This window comes from Aethalodelphis obliquidens, unplaced genomic scaffold, assembly GCF_003676395.1.
Source record: "Aethalodelphis obliquidens isolate GAN/ISIS:26980383/991018 unplaced genomic scaffold, ASM367639v1 scaffold49, whole genome shotgun sequence".
Lineage (NCBI taxonomy): Eukaryota > Metazoa > Chordata > Mammalia > Artiodactyla > Delphinidae > Aethalodelphis > Aethalodelphis obliquidens.
This window is the reverse complement of record NW_020837993.1, coordinates 12,598,696-12,623,996: the sequence shown is the minus strand read 5'-3', so window position 1 is coordinate 12,623,996 and position 25,301 is coordinate 12,598,696. Positions and strand designations below refer to the sequence as shown.

At 38.8% G+C, this 25,301-nt stretch overlaps 1 protein-coding gene and 1 pseudogene across 5 annotated transcripts in view; one reads left to right on the top strand and one right to left on the bottom strand.

Annotated features, from left to right (window-relative positions):
• The window catches only part of LRRK1 (leucine rich repeat kinase 1), a 123,085-nt gene that overhangs the window by 80,171 nt on the left and 17,613 nt on the right, over positions 1-25,301 (bottom strand). The window lies entirely within an intron of this gene.
• Positions 11,067-24,758, top strand: LOC113607596 (60S ribosomal protein L39-like; annotated as a pseudogene).

Sequence of the window (25,301 nt, the reverse complement as noted above, 5' to 3'; positions counted from 1 at the left end):
CTACTGCAGAGCAGAATAAAGAAAAAAGAATGAAAAGAACTGAGGACAGTCTCAGACACCTCTGGGACAACATTAAACGCACCAACATTCGAATTATAGGGGTTCCAGAAGAAGAAGAGAAAAAGAAAGGGACTGAGAAAATATTTGAAGAGATTATAGTTGAAAACTTCCCTAATATGGGAAAGGAAATAGTTAATCAAGTCCAGGAAGCACAGAGAGTCCCATACAGGATAAATCCAAGGAGAAATACGCCAAGATACATATTAATCAAACTGTCAAAAATTAAATACAAAGAAAACATATTAAAAGCAGCAAGGGAAAAACAACAAATAACACACAAGGGAATCCCCATAAGGTTAACAGCTGATCTTTCAGCAGAAACTCTGCAAGCCAGAAGGGACTGGCCGGACATATGTAGAGTGATGAAGGAGAAAAACCTGCAATCAAGATTACTCTACCCAGCAAGGATCTCATTCAGATTTGATGGAGAAATTAAAACCTTTACAGACAAGCAAAAGCTGAGAGAGTCCAGCACCACCAAGCCAGCTTTACAACAAATGCTAAAGGATCTTCTCTAGGCAAGAAACACAAGAGAAGGAAAAGACCTACAATAACAAACCCAAAACAATTAAGAAAATGGGAAGAGGAACACACATATCGATAATTACCTTAAATGTAAGTGGACTAAATGCTCCCACCAAAAGACACAGATTTGGCTGAATGGATACAAAAACAAGACCCATATATATGCTGTCTGCAAGAGGCCCACTTCAGACGTAGAGACACAGACAGACTGAAAGTAAGGGGATGGAAAAAGATATTCCATGCAAATGGAAACCAAAAGAAAGCTGGAGTAGCATTTCTCATATCAGAAAAAATAGACTTTAAAATAAAGACTATTACAAGAGACAAAGAAGGACACTACATAATGATCAAGGGATCGATCCAAGAAGAAGATATAACAATTATAAATATTTATGCACCCAACATAGGAGCACCTCAATACATAAGGCAAATACTAACAGCCATAAAAGGGGAAATCGACAGTAACACATTCATAGTAGAGGACTTTAACACCCCACTTTCACCAATGGACACATCATCCAAAATGAAAATAAATAAGGAAACACAAGCTTTAAATGATACATTAAACAAGATGGACTTAATTGATATTTATAGGACATTCCATCCAAAAACAACAGAATACACATTTTTCTCAAGTGCTCATAGAACATTCTCCAGGATAGATCATAACTTGGGTCACAAACCAAGCCTTGGTAAATTTAAGAAAGTTGAAATTGTATCAACTATGTTTTCCGACCACAACGCTATGAGACTAGATATTAATTACAGGAAAAGACCTGTAAAAAGTACAAACACATGGAGGCTAAACAATACACTACTTAATAATGAAGTGATCACTGAAGAAATCAAAGAGGAAATAAAAAAATACCTACAAACAAATGACAATGGAGACACGACGACCCAAAACCTATGGGTTGCAGCAAAAGCAGTCCTAAGAGGGAAGTTTATAGCAATACAATCCTACCTTAAGAAACAGGAAACATCTTGAATAAACAACCTAACCTGGCACTTAAAGCAATTAGAGAAAGAAGAACAAAAAACCCCAAAGTTAGCAGAAGGAAAGAAATCATAAAAATCAGATCAGAAATAAATGAAAAAGAAATGAAGAAAACGATAGCAAAGATCAAAAAAACTAAAAGCTGGTTCTTTGAGAAGATAAACAAAATTGATAAATCATTAGCCAGACTCATCAAGAAAAAAAGGGAGAAGACTCAATTCAATAGAATTAGAAACGAAAAAGGAGAAGTAACAACTGACACTGCAGAAATACAAAAGATAATGAGAGATTACTGCAAGCAACTCTATGCCAATAAAATGGACAACCTGGAAGAAATGGACAAATTATTACAAATGCACAACCTGCTGAGAGTGAACCAGGAAGAAATAGAATATATGAGCAGACCAATCACAAGGACTGAAATTGAAACTGTGATTAAAAATCTTCCAACAAAGAAAAGCCCAGGACCAGATGGCTTCACAGATGAATTCTATCAAACATTTAGAGAAGAGCTAACACCTATCCTTCTCAAACTCTTTCAAAATATAGCAGAGGGAGGAACACTCCCAAACTCATTCTACGAGGCCACCATCACCCTGATACCAAAACCAGACAAGGTTGTCACAAAGAAAGAAAACTACAGGCCAATATCACTGATGAACATAGATGCAAAAATCCTCAACAAAATACTAGGAAACAGAATCCAACAGCACATTAAGAGGATCATACACCATGATCAAGTGGGGTTTATTCCAGGTATGCAAGGATTCTTTAATATACACAAATCAATCAACGTGACACCATATTAACAAATTGAAGGAGAAAAACCATATGGTCATCTCAATAGATGCAGAGAAAGCTTTCGACAAAATTCAACTCCCATTTATGATAAAAACCCTGCAGAAAGTAAGCATAGAGGGAACTTTCCTCAACAGAATAAAGGCCATATATGACAAACCCACAGCCAACATCGTCCTCAATGGTGAAAAACTGAAAGCATTTCCACTAAGATCAGGAACAAGACAAGGTTGCCCACTCTCACCACTCTTATTCAACATAATTTTGGAAGCTTTAGCCATCGCAACAGAGAAGAAAAGGAAATAAAAGGAATCCGAATCGGAAAAGAAGTAAAGCTGTCACTGTGTGCAGATGACATGATACTATACATAGAGAATCCTAAAGATGCTACCAGAAAACTACTAGAGCTAATCAATGAATTTGGTAAAGTAGCAGGATACAAAATTAATGCACAGAAATCTCTGGCATTCCTACATACTAATGATGAAAAATCTGAAAGTGAAATCAAGAAAACACTCCCATTTAACATTGCAACAAAAAGAATAAAATATCTAGGAATAAACCTACCTAAGGAGACAAAAGACCTGTATGCAGAAAATTATAAGACACTGATGAAAGAAATTAAAGATGATACAAATAGATGGAGAGATATACCATGTTCTTGGATTGGAAGAATCGACATTGTGCAAATGACTCTACTACCCAAAGCAATCTACAGATTCAGTGCAATCCCTGTCAAACTACCACTGGCATTTTTCACAGAACTAGAAGAAAAAATTTCACAATTTGTATGGAAACACAAAGACCCCAAATAGCCAAAGCAATCTTGAGAACGAAAAATGGAGCTGGAGGAATCAGGCTCCCTGACTTCAGACTATACTACAAAGCTACAATAATCAAGACAGTATGGTACTGTCACAAAAACAGAAAGATAGATCAATGGAACAGGATAGAAAGCCCAGAGATAAACCCACACACATATGGTCACCTTATCTTTGATAAAGAAGGCAGGACTGTACAGTGGAGAAAGGACAGCCTCTTCAATAAGTGGTGCTGGGAAAACTGGACAGGTACATGTAAAAGTATGAGATTAGATCGCTCCCTAACACCATACATAAAAATAAGCTCAAAATGGATTAAAGACCTAAATGTAAGGCCAGAAACTATCAAACTCTTAGAGGAAAACATAGGCAGAACACTCTATGACATAAATCACAGCAAGATCCTTTTTGACCCACCTCCTAGAGAAATGGAAATAAAAACAAAAATAAACAAATGGGACCTAATGAAACTTCAAAGCTTTTGCACAGCAAAGGAAACCATAAACAAGACAAAAAGACAACCCTCAGAATGGGAGAAAATATTTGCAAATAAAGCAACTGACAAAGGATTAATCTCCAAAATTTATAAGCAGCTCATGCAGCTCAATAACAAAAAAACAAACAACCCAATCCAAAAATGGGCAGAAGACCTAAATAGATATTTCTCCAAAGAAGATATACAGACTGCCAACAAATACATGAAGGAGTGCTCAGCATCATTAATCATTAGAGAAATGCAAATCAAAACTACAATGAGATATCATCTCAAACCAGTCAGAATGTCCATCATCAAAAAATCTAGAAACAATAAATGCTGGAGAGGGTGTGGAGAAATGGGAACACTCTTGCACTGCTGGTGGGAATGTGAGTTGGTACAGCCACTATGGAGAACAGTGTGGAGGTTCCTTAAAAAACTACAAATAGAACTGCCATACGACCCAGCAATCCCACTACTGGGCATACCCCTGAGAAAACCATAATTCAAAAAGAGTCATGCACCAAAATGTGCATTGCAGCTGTATTTACAATAGCCCGGAGATGGAAGCAACCTAAGTGTCCATCATTGGATGAATGAATAAAGAAGATGTGGCACATATATACAATGGAATATTACTCAGCCATAAAAAGAAACGAAATTGAGCTATTTGTAATGAGGTGGATGGACCTAGAGTCTGTCATACAGAGTGAAATAAGTCAGAAAGAGAAAGACAAATACCATATGCTAACACATATATATGGAATTTAAGAAAAAAAAATGTCATGAAGAACCTAGGGGTAAGACAGGAATAAAGACACAGACCTACTAGAGAGTGGACTTGGGGATATGGGGAAGGTGAGGGGTAATCTGTGACAAAGCGAGAGAGTGGCATGGACATATATACACTACCAAACGTAAAATAGATAGCTAGTGGGAAGCAGCCGTATAGCACAGGGAGATCGGCTTGGTGCTTTGTGACCGCCTGTGGGGGTGGGAGGGAAGGAGACGCAAGAGGGAAGAGATGTGGGGGCATATGTATATGTATAGCTGATTCGTTTTGTTGTAATGCAGAAACTAGCACACCATTGTGGAGCAATTATACTCCAATAAAGATGTAAAAAAAAAAAAAAAAAAGAAAAGAAAGAACTCCTATAAGTCAATAATAAAGGACAAACAACCCAGTTAAAAATGAACAAAGATTTGAACAGCAGAAGATATTCTAAAAGCTCAGTATCATTAGTCATTAGGAAAATGCAAGTTAAACACCACTACACTCCCACCAAAATCACTAAAATTTAAAAATACTGACAATACTTGGTGAGGATATGGAGCAACAAGAACATTCATACCTTATTGTTTGTGTCTAAAATGGTACAACCACTTTGGAAACAAGTCTGGTGGTTTCTTACAAAGCTAAGTATATACCTACCCTATGACTCACTTATTCTATTCTTAGGTATTTACCCAAGAAAAATACGTGTAAAAAATATATCCAAGAATGTCAACTTTATTCATGGTGTTTCCAAACTGTAAATAGCAAAGGTGTCCAACAACAGGAGAATGAATAAATAACTACTGTGGTATAGTAACTACTCAGCAATCAAAAGGAATAAATTACTGATCCATGAAATGATTGATGGGAATCTCAAAACACAATGCCGAGTGAAAGAATGACTGCACAAAATGATCCCATTTATATTCTAATCAGTGGTGGGAAAAAAATCAGAACAGTGGGTCCTGAGGGTGGGAACAGTCATGAAGTTTACCAGCGGAGGGGCATGAGGAAATTGTTTGGGTGATGGTTCTTTATCTTGATGATGTTTTTAGTGCACAGGTGTTGGTATTTGTCAAAACTTATCAAATAGTCTAATGAAGGTATGTGCATTTTACTTTATATAAACTTTACCTAAAAAATTATAAATAATATTGAACTATAGTCAATAATATGAATACTGAAGCACTTGAGGGTGAAAAGTACAGATATTTCCAATTTACTTTGAAATGCATTAAAAATAATGGATTGATGGATGGATAGAACAGATAGAAATGAGAGCAATTTTAGAAAATGTTAATGGTAAAATCTAGGTGGTGGGTATATGGATGTACATGGTTCAGTTCTTTCAGTTTCACTGTATGTTTGGAATTTTTCATAACAAAATATTGGGAGAAGTGAATCAGAATAACATACCCTAAATGGAAGGCCTGCCATATGGCATACTGAACGAGCTCCACCACCAACCCAGAAAAATCCTGCTCTGGAAAAAGGGAAAGACAAGTTGCTTACAGTGAAGCCCCTTGATACCATCCAGGGTCTTTACAGCTCACTCTAAGCCATGACTATTTCAAAGCCAACCATTCTGAAAAGCCATGTTAAGTGGATTTCATAAGTGTCACGCACAATCTGCATCCTTCCTGAAACACCAATACAAGACTGTTGTGTCTGAATGGAGATTACTGGTTTTTTTTTTTGGCTATGCATTTTTGGAAAGGCGTATCAAAAAAGGGCTTAGTGTGTAAGTGGTTATACATGTGAATAAGGCAGCTTCACATCCCATCACACACTAACAGTCCCCATTAATTATTAACAGTCAGAGACTAAGACATTTGAGAGTCAGCTGCAGGGAGAAGCCATTGGCAGGGTAAGAAGAAGGCAGAATCCACGGCTGCGTCATCCATCAGAAGAGGCACTTAATTATGTCATTGCTCATCTTTCAGAATTAAACAAATATCCTCCTTATCGCTGTAAAAGACAGGTGCATGTGTGTGAGGAGGTATAAAGTAACCTCTTCTGTTCACGTTAGGAACATAAATTTAAAAAGTTCACCTTTATGCCCAAGTTAAGCAACACTGAGAAGGTAGAACCAAGGACATAGGATGCATGTGAAATTACAAGGGTGGTTTTACTTTAACTTGATTTATAAATAATGCAACATATGTGGAATAAATGACATACTAAGAAACAAGACTCTGCTCAGTTCTATTTACATACATATATATATATATATATATATATATATATATTTAATGCTGTGGTGTTTTCAGTTTGAATCTGATTTTCTTAAGTTGCATGGACAACACATGTACACTCTCATTGACCCAAGAGCTGGGGGGTCTGGTCCAATCAAATTGTTGGAAAGACATTATGGGAAAACATCAGGTAATGCATGTGCATTTAATTTACTCTGCTAACTTCATTTAATTTCCTGAAATCATAAAGAGAATGGTTAACATATATTTAAATAAAAAAAAAAAAGACCAAAATGCTAATGATAAGTATTAATGATGGGCTGGGGGGAATTAGTGATAGGATTAGAAAAGGTTTTTCTTTATTTCCTAAATTCCCTGTAATGGAATTATATGACTGCTTTATTTAAAACTTTAAAGAAGTTAGATAAGTAATAAAAGAATACATTCTCATTGAAAAAAATTAAATAGTACAGAGATACATCATGTAAGGCAGAACCCCTCCTCCCCACCATGAAACACCTTTTCTTGGAGGTAAATATTTACTTTAATAGTAATTTTTTTTTACAAAAATACTACAGTTTTATATTTGAGAATTGGTGTCCTTTGATTTAAACTTAAATCGGGGTAATTGTATGTATGTATACTATTTGAGATTATTTAGTTATTTGTGCCTATTAATCAACCATTATCTGTAATTATACTCTTTTACACAGTAAAACATCACAGTTCTAAATATTTTGCTCATACAGACTTAAAATTCATACTAAAAATATAACCCCCCAAACTTACTCTATTTCAATACAATATTAATGTAGCAAACAAGTAACTAGGACTAGTAGGAAAATAATAGTAGAACATTAGAATGATTCAGTGTTAAATTTTTTAAAAAATCCTTTTTGTTCTTTATTACAATAGGTGTAATTATTTTCCTAAATAGCAATGAAAATTCCATATACATATATATACTACAACCAGGCATCTTAATTGTTTGGGTGATGGTTCTATATCTTGAATTAATGTAAAGTTAATATGCATAACAAAAAGGTAACAAAAAACTAGGAGAAAGGGAAACCATTAGCACAGTTCATTTTTATTTTTAAGGTTTGGTCAGTGTTGCTTGTTTGTTTTTAGGAAAGTGTCAATTAGAAGTAATTAGAAGCAAGAACGAGTGAGGGGAAGCTATAAATGTAGTGAATGAGTAGCATTATGGATTCAGCACATGTAGACTTACTCTACAAGAATACAAGAAATATTTAGGGTAAGCTGTGAGGTGATAAGTGAACATATTCCTGGTGGGTGATAAATGTTAATATCTACACAGCCTGGTATTTAAATATGCTGGACACGGACAGTAAATTAAAAGTTCATTATGTGAAAAAGTATTTGGTTAAAAAATATTTAAAAACCTATGAAACCAGAACATCATTTAGTCCTTGATAATCACTTTCAATTTAATATTCTATTTATAAAAAAATACTTTCAGTAACACTGTATATTTCACATATTCAGCCATTTCTAGGAGAAATGTTTTTAGTTGCTAATAACTCAATCTCTAAATGTTATTTCTGTAATTCAAGTTGTAGAAAAACAAATTATTCTGACTACAGGAAAACTAACAGAAATTATTATTCTCCTTTATTTTGGGAAAGTAATAAAACAGAATTCCATGAATGTTATAGAATGATGTCTGGCTATACAAGCCATGCCACTTACACTAATAGTTCACTGTGGCCTTCCCCATCTTAAAGAGAGTCCTCCTTTGTCTGCTGATTCTGAGTCTGTTCTGTCCTTAAATCCTAAGGAGACATTCTTCCCTTTTCTTCTAGAACAGTGTTTGTTAACTCATCCCTCCCAACCTAATAATCAGAATAAAATTCTCTCCCTACTGCTTTTTTCCTACGAGTCTAGGACAATGGAGAGGTAATATGAAAGTGACTTTAATTCTAACAGTTCTAAATGTTGGTCTGTTACGTATATATATTATACATTTAATTCTCTTGTCCCCGTCAAAGAACGCATGCATGACAGAAGGCAAATGCTCTCTCTTGATTCAAAATCTGTGGCATCTTCTGTACATCCTGGAAAAGACACTAACGTTTTACTTGAATATATACTTTTTCAAAAATTACATTTACCTCCATCAATAGAGTAGCAAAAGGTAAACATATACCTAACAACCCAGAATTCACTGCAGAATAAACAAGAGTAAACTTTAGGATGCTACTGACCTGGTCATAATTGTTTAATGACCTTCCTGTGCCATCCTCCATCGAGTCCCTGTGTGGCCAAACCCGGGGGTTGGGGGCTGTCCCTCCCCAGAGGTGACGCCCTCCTGGCACTGCAGTGGCTCACCCACTGTTGCCCTGGGCTTACCGGCCTCCAGCAAGAAGGATGCTTCTTTCTTTGCCAGCTGTCACTCTAGGGTTTAGCCTCAGCAGCAGTTTTCATCTCTGGGTCACATTACGGTGAAATCCAACCCTTTATTTCTTCGGGGAAGAGGCAGAGGTTGGGGGGGTGTAGAGGGCGACATGACCCCAGGGTGACTCTCGGCAGTAATTCCTCACTGACTCCAGATGGCTGGTGCTCAGTCCCATCAAGCTGGGCCATCAGACCCAGCATCAGAAAAGAAAGCAAAGATAGCAGTGGCATTCACCAGGGGCCTCGCTCACGGCTCACGTAGAGCAGAGCTCCAGCCACGCAGGCTGAGCGTTTCTCATACCAGCAAAGCCTCCCAGCACAGATGTAAAACTTCTCTGTGGATATTCTCACCAAATCACTGGAAATAAATTTTTGTTAATAAAAGGGGCATGGGCGGTTATACCTATGAGCAGGCTGTGCAGAGGGAAATCGCACATGAAAGTGCAGTTTTCTTTAGAAACAAAACATACAATTAATTATTAAGATTCCATGTTATGTCCACCTGACACAGCGAAAAATTTAATGAGTTCTAATATTCATTGCTGGCCAGAGTGTGGTGAAAACTGTACACTTGTCAATGTGGGAAGGCTTACTGAGACAGGCTGGGACTGGGACCCTTTGCTGTAGTGCTGCAATGCTTGCACCTGGACATATGTCTTCTGGAGTTACAAAATACAAAGAAACTATAAGGGACTAAAAATAACTGTGTGCATGTGTACTTGGGGCAAATTATGGACAAAAAGATACAAAAAGACCAAAAAAGCTAACTGCCACTTCTGAGGAGCAGGGAGCAAAAGCAGGGTACTGCGCATGCCCCTTGCACACAATACTACCAAAGAGGTGGGCAAAACACCTAAGCCACTCCTCCTGTTGAACTCCTGGACACACCCCTACCCTCACCCCATATAAGGGACCAGCTCGCCACCCCCCGCCCCCCCCAGGGAGCAGAGCAAGAAAGGGAAACTCTTCTTTGTTCTTGCTCCCCACTGCTGCATCAGAGGTCCCAATAAAGTCTTGCTGAATTTCTTGTCTGGCCTCTGATCAATTTCTATTGATTAAGGAAGGCCAAGAACCCTGGTCGGTATCAACAGCAACACTATGAGTAGGTGTCATGGCTGTCATTTTACAGATGACGGAGGCCAAGATGAAGACACTTCACAGTGACAGGCTGGCAAGGAGCAGGGGCAAGAGTGACAGCAGCAAGTCTTTGTGACCCTAGAGCCCATAGAAATCCTACTACTCTTCTTTCCAGTTTATTATTTTTTCCCATAGGAAACATTTTTAAATTGAAGTATACTTGATTTACAATGTTGTGTTAATTTCTGCCGTACAGCAAAGTGATTCAGTTATACAATATATACAATCTTTTTTTGGGGCGGGCGGGGGGGCTTGCCACCCCTTGCAACGTGCAGGATCTTAGTTCCTTAATTAGGGATCGAACCTGTGCCCCGTTCAGTGGAAGCACTGAGTCCTAACCACTGGACCACCAGGGAATTCCCCTATACATTCTTTTTTTTTTTTAATTTTTATTGGAGTATAGTTGCTTTGCAATGTTGTGTTAGTTTCTGCTGTACAGCAAAGTGAATCAGCTAAATGTATACATCCCCTCTTTTTTGGATTTCCTTCCCATTTAGGTCACCACAGAGCATTGAGTAGAGTTCCCTGTGCTATACGGTATGCACTCATTAGCTATCTATTTTATATATAGTAGTGTATATATGTCAATCCCAATCTCCCAATTCATCAACCCCTCCTTCCCCCTCCTTGTATCCATACGTCCATTTTCTACATCTGTGTCTCTCTTCTTTCCAGTTTAACACTTGAGATAGACTGCATGTTTTGTCCCCCTAAATTTCATGTTAACCATAATCCCCAGTATGATGGTATTAGGAGGTGGGTCTCCAGGAAGTGACTGGCTTATGAAGGTGGAGCTGCCATGATGGGATTAGTGCCCTCCCAGAAGAGACAGAGACCTTACTTCTCTGTCCCACATGAGGACACGATGAGAAGATGGCCATCCACAACCAGGAAGTGGGTCTTCACCAAGAACAGAATCAGCCAGTACCTCATCCTGGACTTCCCAGCCTCCGACGTGAGAAGTAAATGCCTGTTGTTTAAGGCACCCAGTGTGTGGCAATTTTATAGCAGCCTGAGCCGACGAAAATAGTAGAACCTCAAGATACTTCAAAATGAGGAGCTACCATGCAGCCATTAAAACTGATGATAATGGAGACTAAGGAAAAGTACAGAAAAGACTTATACAATATTAAGCTAAAAGAATAGAATATGGAACACAGACAGTGAAGAATGGAAAAAATATATAATACAGAAGATTGGTTGATGTCATTTGAAAATACGCAAAGTGAAAGAATTTATTTTGGGAAAAAAGAAGAGTTCTAATGAGTATAGTCTATTATTTTTGTTTACAAAAATTTAGTCTGTCTGTTTCTCTCTGTTTAGAAAGAAAAGCTGAGGAACACAAGTACATGATAGCAGCAGGTGAAATGATCAGAGATTTTTTTCTATTTGTGTTTTTCTGTGTTTGCCAATATCTTTCCCTTTTTCTCATCAGTTTGTATTGATTTTGAAATTAAGAAAAAGAAAATGATGAAGTGTATCCAGCACAAAGTTGACTACTTTCAGTCTGACTTAATGAACTAGTCCTTTGATGGTATTATTCAAGCTAAAGCAACTCTTGGGTATACCAAGTCTTGACTCAGTTGCTCTGGAAATAAAGAGAACAAGAAAATTTCCCAGAAAATAACTGGCAAAGGTGTCATGGACTTTAAAAGAGAAAATAAAATGGTCTATGATAACATTTAGTATATCAGTAATTGGTACCATTTATTGAGTACTGCCAGATGCTATAAGAAACGCCCTGCATACATCTGCCTTCCTCCCAACACCCATGCAAGGCAGGGTTCTCATCACCACTTTCCACCAGATGACCAGTGCTCCAGGTGATTGGTGAAAGTGCCTCCACCCAGCTCCTAACAGCAGAGCTGGGACTTGAACCCTGGGCACCTGTCGTTAAAGTCCAACCCCTTACTTCCCAGGCTGGGTGTGCCCAACCAAACATGGGGCAATTATTCAGAATGTAATGTCCTTGGCAAACATGTAGGAACTAAAAGGTGAGATGATTCTGTCTCATTAGATGGAAAAAACAGATCCTCCATGAATTCAGTAGCAGTGGAAGAGAGACACAGAAATACAGAGCTACAAAGATGAATTCTTTCCAACACTTAGTTCCTCTCCCAAAAATTCATTTATTTATTGCTCATTCATTTTATAAACAATACTTACTATGTGCTGAGCTAGAGCCTGAGGACACACCTTGATGAGACAGGCAGGAAGAGCTAGAGTGTGAAGCTGTATTCTTCCCAGATTTTACTTTTTTTTTTGTAATTGAAGTATGGTTGATTTACAATGTTGTGTTAATTTCTGCTGTATAGCAAAGTGATTCAGTTATACATATATATACACACATTCTTTTTTAAAATTCTTTTCCATTATGGTTTATCACAGGATATTGAATATAGTTCCCTGTGCTATACAGTAGGACCTTGTTGTTTATCCCAGATCTTACTTTTTTTTTTTTAAAGAAGACTGGGTTTTAAATTTTTATTAATTTATTTATTTTGGCTGTGACGTGCGGCATGTGGTATCTTAGTTCCCCGACCAGGGATCAAACCTGTGCCCCCTGCAGTGGAAGTGCGGAGTCTTAACCACTGGACCACCAGGGAAGTCCAGATTTTACTTTTAAACATCTACAACAAATGCCACGCTCGAGAGACTTGGGATGGTCAACAGACACTGACCTGGTCAAGAAAGATGAACCATCCTTCTGAGGAAACAAAAATCACAGAAGTAAGACAGTTCCTTTATTTAATACTCACATAATATAAAAAGGTGCAATCTGAAGATATAAAAAGAAATAGTCATACTCTGATCTCTGGGGAGGTGATTGTGGGCTGGGCCCACTGAGGGCTGGGCCAACCTCTGTCACTGCAATCCTGCTTCCAGGGAAGTGACTAAGGGAATAATTCTATACATTTAAAAAGCACTATGCAGGGACTTCCCTGGTGGTGCAGTGGTTAAGAATCCACCTGCCAATGCAGGGGACACGGACGGGTTCGAGCCCTGGTCTGGGAAGATCCCACATGCCGCGGAGGAACTAAGCCCGTGCGCCACAACTACTGAGCTTGCGCTCTAGAGCCCGCGAGCCACAACTACTGAGGCTGCGTGCTGCAACTACTGAAGCCCACACGCCTAGAGCCTGTGCTCCGCAACAAGAGAAGCCCCTGCTCGCCGCAACTAGCAAAAGCTCATGCGCAGCAACGAAGACCCAACACAGCTAAAAATAAATAAATTTATTTTAAAAAAGCACTATGCAGGAAAACAAAAGGAAACATGCATAAAGATGCTGATTTCTGCATGGCTTAGTATAGCAAAGAATGGTGGTTTTGTAAATTATTAAATGCATTAAAATGCTTATCACATCGAGCACATGGAGGGACCCCACAACACAGGAAACTGACCGGAAGGAAAGACCCCAGATGATAACTTTGGTTTTTCTCATGTGATGGAATTTGAGGTTATCTTTTCCCCATTTCCTCTATTTTCCAGTTATTTCTCTGTTACTGCTATAATGGAAAAATAGTTTTTTAAAATACACCTTTCAGATTAACAACGTGAAATTTCTAACTAAATCCAAATTCCTCTGGGCAAAGATGGACACAAGGAAAGAAGAAAATATCTCAATCCAGAGGGAAATTTAGGATGAGGCACCAAGATTTTTCCAGTCGTGTCTTTTACTGAGAACTGTGAACCATGCTAACATACGTGGCAAGAGAAATAGAACTGTACTAAAATGAGAAGACTTGGGTTCAAGTCCCAGTCTATTGCTCAACAGCTGCATGGTCTTGGCAAGTATTTGAGATGTCTGAATCTTGTCATCTTCTTGTGAAAAACAGAAACGAAAACAAAATCCCCAAACAAAAAATGACACATATAACAATGCTGAAAAATGCATGCTCCCCAAAATAAAAGGACTGGCACACAAATGGGGGTTATTTCCATAATGCCTGTCCCCTTCCCCCCAACTCCAGGCAACTGTGAGGCACTGACACTGCACCCCCACTTTCTCTGTGGACCTCAGGCTCCCTCAGCCTTCACTCTTGTGTCTCTCCCTCCTGGAAGGAGCCCCACCCCTTCCCTGCTTCCAGGCCCAGTATGGATGCTACCCCCCAGGGAGCCCTGGGGCCCTTCCCATGGGCTTCCTTCTCCTCCCTCTGTCTGCACCTGGCCTGACTGGGACCACCCCTGTTGTGAGGATCTGTCTGCCTCCCTTCTGCTTGGTGGTGCCGGCAAGCTGGGCCTGCAGATACTCAGTCAGCATCGTGTGTCCCTAGCACTGTGCCATGCACACAGTAGGTGCTCATTAACAACTTCTTGGATTCAACTCACTGGGCTTCCAGAGCTCTCTGTGTGTCAGTGAGGGAGGGGTTCACTCTAATCTTGCCCATCTGCAATATCATTCAGGATGGCCACAGGGCACAGAATTCTCCTGGTAAAAGAGAAGGACACCTTCAGGCCCTTCTGGATTTTCCTTTCCACCAATTCTTCTTTAAATGCTTGATAAAATTCACCAGTGAAGTCATTTGGGCCTGGCTTTTCTTTGTGGCGCATTTTTAAAATTATTAATTCAATCTCTCTACTTGTTATAAGTCTGTACAGATTTCCTATTCTTTCTTGAGTCAGTTTAGGTAGTTTGTGTCTTTCTAAGGATTTATCCACCTCATTTAAGGTACTGAATTTGTTGGTGTACAACTGTCCATAGTATTCTCTTATAATTATTTTTTATTTATGTACAGTTGACAGTGATGTCCCCTTTTCATTCCTGATCTTAGTAATCTGAGCCTTGTCGCTTATTTTTCTTGGTCATTCTAAGTGAAAATTTGTAAATATTTTTTTCAAAGAACCAACTTTTGGTAGATTTCTCTGATTTTCTCTATTGTTTTTCTAGTCTCTATTTCATTTATTTCTGCTCTAATCTTTGTTCTTCCCTCTGCTTGCTGTGGGTTTAATCTGTTCCTTCTTTTCTAGTTTCTTAAGATGGAAGGTTAGGATATTGATTTGAGATCTTCTTTTTTAATATAGGTGGGTATAGCTATAAATTTCCTTCTAAGCACTGCTTTACCTGCATCCTCTAAGTTTTAGCATGTTGTGTTTTGTTTTCATTCATATCAATGTGTGCTCTAATTTCCCTTGTGATTTCTTCTTTAACTCACTGGTTATTTAGGAGCATGTTGTTTCATTTCCACATATTTGTGAATTTCCCAAATTTCCTTCTGTTATTGATTTCTAATTTTATACCACTGTGGTCAGAGAACATATTTTGTTTTATTTCAATCCTTTTAAATTTATTGAGGCTTGTTTTATGGACAAACACAATTTAAACACATAAAGAAAAATCTCCACAAAACTCTATGTGTCCTAAAACACACAAACTAGATAAAAGGACAAATGACAAATGAGAAAGGAAAATTAGAATGACCAATTAGAAAAGAAAACCCTATATTACAGACAAAGGGTTAATATGATGAAAGAAGCATGCTCTTACATTGCTGGAGGGAATACAAAATTGCACAGCCTCCATGGAGGGGAATTACCAATACCTAGCAAAATTACATCTGCATTTTCCCTCAGCCCAACACTCTGTATTTTAGACATTTATGCCAAAGATACAACAGCAAAAATGCAAAATGATGTCTACACAAGATTATTTATTGCATCATTATTGCAGGGGAAACAATCTAGATGTCCATCTATAGAGAACTGGCTACAGAAACTATGGGACTTCTGTAATCAGAGTCCTATGCAAAGGTAAGAAGGAAAGAGAAAGAGTTCTATATACTGGGGCGTCATCTCCTACTGTTTTGTGATTCTCAGGGCAGCTCCCATTACCTCCCCCCTGGATGGGACACACAACATCCCAGCCCCCAATGACCCTGTGTGCTGGGTCTGCTCACCCCATCCTAGAGCTGGGAAGGCAGAGGCTCAGCTGAGGGCAAATGAGGAGCCTGAATTATGCCCCAAAGTGGCAGCTCTGGCACAGTGCAGAAGAACAAGTGCAGCACTTGTGGTTCCTGAAAGAGGGAGAGGCCCACGCCCTGTACTTATGGGTAACTGCCAAGGATTCTCCCCATGCCCGTCCATAATCTCCATGCATCCTTAAGTACTGACGGTGAGGAGAAAACCTGCAAGGAGGTGTCCTGCCTCTATCTCCTCATTTTCCTAGGCAGAGTGCACTTTTCTGGTGCAGGGCGGTCAGGGCAGGCTGCTGAGGTATCTACACTGGAAAGAGCAGAAGCAGGGCAGACAGACAGACATACACTCACCAAGACAAGACAGGTTGGCTTTGGGGGAAATACCTGGAGGTCTCTTGAGAATACAAGATTAGAGATTGAGGATAGAGACTACATTCTGTGAACTTCTGGGAAAGATCTGGGCAAACGAGTTCAGAGGCTTAGCTGTATGCTTTAAATGGAATTCCCTGTGGATGTCCTGTTGAGAAACTTCAGTAAAGATTTAAACTTCTTTTTGATTTTGTTTTAAGATTCCAGGCTGGAGTTTCCTTGGAATACAGAGGTTATGAGTGATTTCCCTGAATCTCACATATATATTCATTTCTCCTCTTCTTCCTTTTTAACAAATGGAATATACTATGATTATGTTCTACAACTTGCTTCCCTCACTTAAAAGTTCTGTGTCGGCACATGGAGATCCATCATACCTGTTTTCATGGTAGCCCTTTGTCCTCATTGATGGACATTTAGGGCATGTCTAGTTCTGTGTAATCCCCTTCACTGCTGTGCTGAACATCCCTACCTGTGCATTTCTCACCTGAACTGTATCTCCAGGTTAAATTCCTAGCAGTGGAAGGAGCAGAGGATATAGTCAGCCTTGATTTTTATAAATATTGCCAATTTGCTTTTCCAAAAGTTGCATCAATTATATCCTTACTTAATTATCAACTCAATATTAGTTTAAAATAAAATATGAAAAACAGCATAAGTTATATCTTTGCTGCCTTAAATAATATCAAACTTCCTGATTGTTTCCAATCTGCAAAGCAAAATAACATATCTCATAATTGGTTCTGGTTTCCATTTCTTTCCATATGAATGACATTCGGCATATTTTCATGTTTACCCATCATCTATCTTTTTCAATGAACTAAACTCTATTTTTTGGTTCATTTGAAAATTGTAATATTCTTTCTATCATTGATTTGCCAGTGCTCTTTGTGGTATACGTTGAAGATAGTTTTTACCTATTTGTTGGTTGTCACTTGAGAGGCTTTTCTACAGAATAGTTCTAACTGTTATGTAATCATTGTATTAATCTTCTCCTTTATGATATCTGGGTTTTGTGCTGTGCTTAGGAAAAAGTCCCTCTCCCTCCAAAATTATTTTAATTTATCATTTTCATAGACTTTTAATGGTGTTCATTTTTATGTTTAAATATTTGATTCATCTGAAATTGATTTTGGTGTGGAAGTGAGAAAGCAATATGTTATTTTTGTCCTATTGCCAAGTAAACTTTCTTTTCTGGACTAATTTGAAATCCTAAATAGTAAAGCAAAAGCAATGTGCATTTGGACCTATTTTTTTTTTTGGCCGCGAGGCATGTGGGATCTTAGCTCCCCAACCGGGGATCAAACCTGCATTGGAAGGTGAAGCCTTAACAACTGGACCACCAGGGAAGTCCCATTTTGGCTTATTTTTGAGTTGCTACTCTGTCCCATTGCTTTCCCTGTCCTTTCCATTTCTACTCTCCAACACATTTCATTACTATGGCATTGTAATAATTCTAACATATGATGGAACTACTCTGCCCTCCTCTCAACTGACCTCCTCCTCATTTGAATCTTCTTGGCTATTCTTATATGCTTATTTTTCTAGGTAGAATTTATTATTCTTTGTTCATGTTCTAAAAAGAAATCCTGTTTGTATTTTAACTGCAAGTGCACTGAATTATAAAATCAACATGTAGAGAATTGACATATTTACAATGTTGTCTTCCTATACAAGAGGACTATTTGTCATTTTTAAAATTGAAGTACAGCTGACTTACAATATTATATTAGTTTCAGGTGTACAATAATAGTGATTCGAGATTTTTATAGATTATACTCCATTTAAAGTTATTATAAAATATTGGTTATATTCCCTGTGCTGTACATTACACTCTTGTATCTTATTTATTTTATACCTAGTAGTTCATACTTCTTCCTCCCCTTCCTTGATCTTGTCTCCCCCCACACCCTCCCCTCTGGTAACCACTAGCTTGTTCTCTGTAGCTGTGAGTCTGTTTCTATCTTCTTATATTCACTTGTTTGTTTTATTTTTTTAGATTCCACATATAAGTGAAAACATACAGTATTTGTCTTTCTCTGTCTGACTTATTTCACTTAGCATAATACCCTCCGGGTCCATCCATGTTGTTGTAAATTGCAAAATTTCATTCTTTTTTATGGGTGAGTAATATTCCATTGTACATATATACCACATCTTCTTTATCCATTCATCTATTGATGGACACTTAAGCTGCTTTCATATCTTGGCTATTGTAAATAATGCTACTGTGAACATTGGGGTGCATATATCTTTTTGAATTAATGTTTTCTCATTTTCTTTGGATATGAACCCAGGAGTGGAATGGCTGGATCATATAGTAGTTCTATTTTTAATTTTTTGAGGAACCTGTATACTGTTTTCCATAGTGTTTGCACCAATTTACATTCTCACCAACAGTGCACAAGTGTTCCCTTTTCTCCACATCCTTGCCAATATTTGTTATTTGTAGACATTTTGATGATTTGATGATAGCCATTCTGAGAGGTATAAGGTAGTATCTCATCGTGGTTTTGATTTGCATTTCCCTGATGATTAGTGATGTTGAGCATCTTTTCATGTGCCTGTTGGCTATCTGTATGTCTTCTTTGGAAAAATGCCTATTCAGGTCCTCTGCCCATTTTTTAATCAGGTTTTTTTTTTTTTTTATAGTGAGTTGTATGAGTTCTTTATATATTTTGGATATTTACCCCTTATCAGATTTACTTAAATATTCTTAAAGTTTCCTTCATACGATCCTGTATATTTATCATGAATTCCCCTAGACAGTGTACATTTAATTTATATTAATTCAATAATTAAGAAAAAAGCAAAACATTTCTACTTATAGCCCCTTGGACATTCAAAGTTCTCATTTCAGTTCTTCTGGGCTTGTAAATTGATCTGGATAGGGCATCTAGTTACCCACTAGATACAATGTCAATGCGAAGAGCTCCTAGGAAAGATAAGGAAAGATCAATGAAGTCCTAGAGGTTGATAAGCAAAAGATATGAAGAGAGAGTTCAAAAAAAGTAAATATAACCAGCTCTTACACACACTAAAACATGCCTAAGCCTCACTTATCATAAGAGAAATGCATATTAAAACTATACTGAGACACCATTTTTCACACATCAGATTAGGAAAAACCAAAAATTTGATAACAAACACTGTTGTCAGGCCTATAGGGAAACAGGCAAGCACATACATTGTGGAGGTTGGGTGTAAACAGGAAAAACTCCCATGGAGGGTGATTTGGCACTATCTGGCAGATTTTCAGAAGCATATGTCCTTTGACCCATCACTTTGAGAATTTATTGCGTAGATATGCTTGTATACATGTGAAAAGACATCACAGCATTTTTTGTTGTGACAAAATATTAAGAATAGCCCAAATGTCCAGTGAAGGAGACTGCTTACATAAACTGAGGTACAACACAATAGAATTCTGTGCATTTGTCAAAAGAATGATGATGATGATAGCACGAATGTGTGAAAGAAACAGGCAAGGTACAGAACGGTGTGTGTGATCAGCTATACATTGTATAAAAGAGGGAAAATAACAATCTATATTTGTTTTGCTTGTATACACATAAAGATATTCTGTAGGGATGTAAAAATCAAAGAATGGTTTTTGAGCTGTGTGACTACATTCAAACAACTAAAGTTTTAAGATCTTGGCAAGGAAAAATACATGAAGTCATTTGCTCTGCCTTTTCCTCTGCATGTCTTCAGGCAGAGATACATACCCTTGAGTTCAAACAACAAAAATTGACTCCAGCTGATTTGCCTCAAAACAGGGACTGCCATCTGCCTTCTAAATCCCAAAGCAGGCAAACCAAAAAAAGCAACAAGCCAGGATCAGGGGTCCTCTGTAGCTCGCAGAGTTATGAGTTGATGTATTTAACTCGTAGATTTGAAGGGAAGCCCTTGGGTGATTACAACGTGGCCACTGAAAAGTTAAAAGCAAACACCACAAATGTATCTGCATAAAGGATAATGCTTAACAGAAGCAAACGCCTGCAGCCTCACCCCTTTGCCCTGAGACAAAAACGCAGAGAAGATCTTCAGTCTGAGCAAGAGTTTACATTCCTGGGTGCCGCACTCCTCTGCGGCTGGGTTTGTAGCCTGTGGCTGAGTTGGACCAGACCGCTCTGTGATTGCCACATTCACAGCTATTTTCCTCTATGGAAATGCCCACTCACATAGTACAAACTTCTTCAGTTAATACAAACCCTGGCCAGACAACAATATGGCCCTTTGTTTTTATGAGTGATATTCTGATCATTAAAGCAAGAAGCTCCATGATTCCTCAGAAACCGCAAACATCCCAAGAATGCCTGGGTTCTGCTACTGTGGCCCTTTGCCCACCGAAACCTGACTCAGCCGTCACTATTTCTCGATGAGTTCAAGGCACTCCTTATGGACAGTTTTCAGCTGAACATTTAAAAGATACTCATGAGTATTAGAACTTCAAGCTTTAGTAGGAAACAAACAGATTTTGCTAATCTGGTCCAAAAAAGCATTCTGAAGATAAGGCAAGGAAAGATTTTGACTTTAATGAAAACATTTTCAATTAAAATTTAAACAGTTTTAATTAAAACAATTTTGATGACTAGATTAGGGGTCATCACATTTCAGTGATAGACACATTCGAAAATGAGGACTGGACACGTTGTAAATTCCATGCTTTCTATGGCTTCAAGCCCAATAAAATCAAAGGCCTCCCATTTTTAAGGACCTCCCCATTTTTATCAGTGTAATATTATTATCAGTTTCAGTTAACAGAACTAGAGTCCAGGTGAGGCTACATAATTTACTGAGTAACTACCAAGCATGCACATTTCGCATGGTGCTAAGCATTCTGCAAACAGATTCTAACCATTTCTGTGTTACAGATGAGGACTGGGGTGCAGAGGGACCAGGATTTGAACCCAGCTCCTTCCGACTGCAAAGTCCACATCCTTGACACCATCACTCAGTTTCTCCTGCAAATTGCACACCTCAGAGATGCCAAGGAGATGCTGGGAGATAGGATCCAGACAGCAGGCTGAGATAGGATCCAGACAGGAGGCTGAGCCCTGGCTGTAGCCACAACCTCCTGCCCCAAATCCTTAAAAGTTATTTATATATATATATATATATATATATATATATATATATATATATACACACACCAAACTCAACAAGCCATGTGAACACAGAAAACAAGAAGGAGACCTAATAGGTCCAGAAACCATCGTGCATGAGGTAGGCAAGGTTCAGGAGTGCTCCAAGGCTGCCTGGAGAGCATAGGGGAAGCAAGGCCCCTAGAGCCACCAGCCGGGGGACTGCTCGGAGGGGAAACTCACAGTAAGCCTTTCTCCAGCCTGCGCCAGGCAGTGGGGGGAAGAGGTTTCTGCCCCCTGTGCACTAGAGAGGAAGTGTGGAACTTTAGGTGGTGGGTGACACTCAGGCAGCTCGTGGAGCTCCCCACCCAGAAGACATACTCTGGGTGCATCCCCAGGACAGTCCACTGCAGTCTCCCTGCCCCCCTATCTGCAGGCTGCGTTGACCAAAACTGCGTTCACAGACAGCTATGGGGAATCCCAAACACAAAGATCAACATCCAACCATGTACCCACAAACATTTGAGGAAGATGAATGCCATAAAGGAGAAGCACCCAATTCCGATAACAGAGCCTGCAAGCAGGGCAGGAAGAGACCCCTCCCCACCCCCATCCCTACACACAGAAAGTGAAGCTAAATTGAGTTCTCTGCTTATTTAGCCAAGGACCCAGTGCCACTGGGAGCATGTTGACCCCCCCAGGGCAGGAGAGGATGAGGCATATCCCACCGCAGTTCCCCCTTGGGCCTCAGAGTCCCCAAGGGGAAGTCAGCAGTTGACAGTGACAATGCTTAGGCAAGGTAGGGTCTTTCCAGATCTGAGAGCCTGTATCTCTTGCTGCACCCTTACATTACTGTTCAGTGGGAAAACCTACACAAATAACCCAGTCACCGAGATAAGGGAGTGTGGACAAACTCTGGACTCTTTGGTTGATGATTAACTTGCTATCAGCAACCACTACTCTCATCTGGGAGGAAAAGACCGAGTCAGTGCCTGAGCCCCCCTAAGCAGGATCTCGGGTTCTGGCTTTCCAGAATCTCGGGGTCCCATCTCCATCTAGTACCAGTGTTAGTAAAGCAAGAACAAGACCTTAGAATAAATATGACTGACGTCTTGGAGAGATACAAGAGGACGCTGCATCCATACACAAGAATTGACTGAAAAGCTAGGAGATTAAAACAAAAGAGTTGATCTGTAAAACACAGTAAGTGGGTGGCAGAGTATAATGGAGAGAGCTAGAGGACAAATCAGCAACGTGGAAAACCAAGCAGAGGGTGCAGCAGCAAGACACAAAGAAGTTAAAGTACAGACAAAAAAATTAAAGAGACATGGAAGATGATCCTTGATGTTTTTCAAAACGTGTCTAATAAGAATTCCAGAACCATGTACTCAAATAAATAAGAAACATTCTCAAGTTGAAAAAAAGATGGGTTCTCAGAAGTTAGAGCATACTACTCAAGAAGTTGAAGAGGGGAGGAGTAAATTTAGGAAAAAGAAGAAAATAAAGATAAAAGCAAAAATTAATTAAATAGAGGGACTTCCCTGGTGGTCCAGTGGTTAAGACTCTGTGTTCCCTGGAGAGGGTGTGGAGAAAAGGGAACCCTCTTGCACTGTTGGTGGGAATGTAAATTGATACAGCAACTACGGAGAACAGTATGGAGGTTCCTTAAAAAACTAAAAATAGAACTACCATATGACCCTGAAATCCCACTACTGGGCATATACGAGAAAACTGTAATTCAAAAAGAATCATGTACCACAAAGTTCATTGCAGCACTATTTACAATAGCCAGGATATGGAAGCAACCTAAGGGTCCATTAACAGATGAATGGATAAAGAAGATGTGGCATATATATACAATGGAATATTACTCAGCCATAAAAAGAAACAAAATTGAGCTATTTGTAATGAGGTGGATAGACCTAGAGTCTGTCATACAGAGCGAAGTAAGTCAGAAACAGAGAGACAAATACCGTATGGTAACGCATATATATGGAACCTAAAAAAAAAAAAGGTTCTGAAGAACCTAGGGTCAGGACAGGAATAAAGATGAAGACGTAGAGAATGGACTTGAGGACATGAGGAGGGGGAAGGGTAAGCTGGGACAAAGTGAGAGAGTGGCATTGACATATATACACTACCAAATGTATAATATATAGCTAGTGGGAAGCAGCCACATAGCACAGGGAGATCAGCTCCGTGCTTTGTGACCACCTAGAGGGGTGGAATAGAGAGGGTGGGAGGGAGACACAAGAGGGAGGGGGTATGGAGATATATGTATACATATAGTTGATTCACTTTGTTATACAGCAGAAACTAACACAACATTGTAAAGCAATTATACTCCAATAAAGATGCTAAAAAAAAAAAAAGAATTAACGTTCTGAGACTTACAGAAGCTTTCTAATATAATAAACCACTCCAATGTTAAACTTAAAAAAAAAAAGACTGCGTTCCCAATGTAGGGGGCCCGGGTTCCATCCCTGGTCAGGGAACTAGATCCCGCATGCCGCAACTAAGAGCCCGTATGCCACAACAAAGATCCCCCAGGTGGCAAGGAAGATCCCACATCCTGCAACTAAGACATGGCGCAGCCAAAAAAAAAAAAAAAATTAATTAAATAGAAACCAAAGAGTTTTTGTCCGCCATCTTGGTGTGTGTGGTTAACTCTGTTCCTCACCCTGTCCTCTCCCAAGACTTTCAGGATCAAGCGATTCCTGGCCAAGAAACAGAAGCAGAATCGTCTTATTCTCCAGTGGATTCAGATGAAAATGTAATAAAATCAGGTACAACTCCAAGAGAAGACATTGGAGAAGACCCAATCTGGGTCTATAAGGAATCACACATGAAATGGCACGCGTATTTTTGCTGTATCAAGGTCATGTGCATCTTAACCATATCACTCTGAAAACCACTACTATTTGGACAGCTGGATGTGTTTTATTGGGAAAATAATTTTCCTCTTTGTTTCAATGTTTCTGCACTAGTGGGTTGGCTCAGTAATAAATGTGAGATCTTTCGTTGGAAAAAAATAAATAGAAAGCAAAGACACTAAAAAAAGCAACAACAAAACCCAAAGCTGCTTCTTTCAAAGGACTCATGAAACAATCTTATTGACAGATTGATCAAAAAAATAAGAAACGAGGGTGGGGGTAGCAAAAGTACGGACAATATCTGGAATGAGAAAGGAGACAAGATACATACATACACTAGAGAATTAAACATACACTAGAGAATTAAATCATGAGAGATGGCAGGTCTGGGACAGGAACTGGACCACAGGAGCCTGGAATATCTTGTCACATCAGAAAGCAAGGATGTTATCAAAGACTCCTGGGGTCATGTCAAAAGATAGAGAAACCAACCCAAAGGGGCTTCAGCTGGCAAAAGATGAATAATTTTAGCATCAGAAATAAAAAAGTAAAAATTCATGAATGAGCAATAATATTAAAAGGACACACTTTATCGGTCACCTTTGAAAGATGCTAGGGAATTGATCCATTTTCAGAAAATGAAATAATTAAAATAAGGGAAAGATTCATTCATCCTGACTTTCACATACAAACTGTATCTCAAGGTACCACAGAGTTGATGGGAGAAAGTCCTTCTTTAGAGATACATTTCAGCTAGATGAAGAAAGAATGGTAGACTTAAAATATCACCACTTCACAACCCCAAAGAAATAACTGATATAAAGCAATGATTGATGACTGATAAAATCATTAGGTGAAA